A 384-nucleotide genomic window follows, 5' to 3' on the forward strand; every position below is an offset into this window, starting at 1 on the left:
ATTCCCCTCCCCCACACACAGTAACCTGGGACCCCCCCCCCACAGGATTTGTGTGCCCCATCCTTCACAGGATCCCTTCCCTCTCCCATCAAGAAGCCCGACATCCCTTGGGACCCCCCCAGCAGCCCCTCTCCCCACTCAGGCCAACCCATCACCACTGAGCAATCCTTGCCCCTCCCCCCCCCCATTTGAGTGTGGGGGCCATTCTTGAGCACTGTCCCCATCCCCCAACGCTGCAGGGTGAGGAATGAGGGTCCCCCCTTAGCCCCCCCAAAGGCTTTATTTTGAAGGGGGAGGGGAGTTGGGGGCAGACCGGAGCCACCCTGTGCTTTCCCACCCCCACCTCATCCACACCAAATCCATTCTGGTGCCAATCTGAGCCTG

General features: G+C 62.0%; 1 protein-coding gene across 1 annotated transcript in view; it reads left to right on the top strand.

Moving 5' to 3' along the window:
* The window catches only part of LOC100546758 (PDZ domain-containing protein GIPC1), a gene marked incomplete at its 5' end in the record, with an annotated part of 8143 nt that overhangs the window by 6900 nt on the left and 859 nt on the right, over positions 1-384 (top strand). The window lies entirely within an intron of this gene.

The sequence above is a fragment of the Meleagris gallopavo genome, unplaced genomic scaffold (genome assembly GCF_000146605.3).
Source record: "Meleagris gallopavo isolate NT-WF06-2002-E0010 breed Aviagen turkey brand Nicholas breeding stock unplaced genomic scaffold, Turkey_5.1 ChrUn_random_7180001957369, whole genome shotgun sequence".
In the NCBI taxonomy this organism is placed as follows: domain Eukaryota; kingdom Metazoa; phylum Chordata; class Aves; order Galliformes; family Phasianidae; genus Meleagris; species Meleagris gallopavo.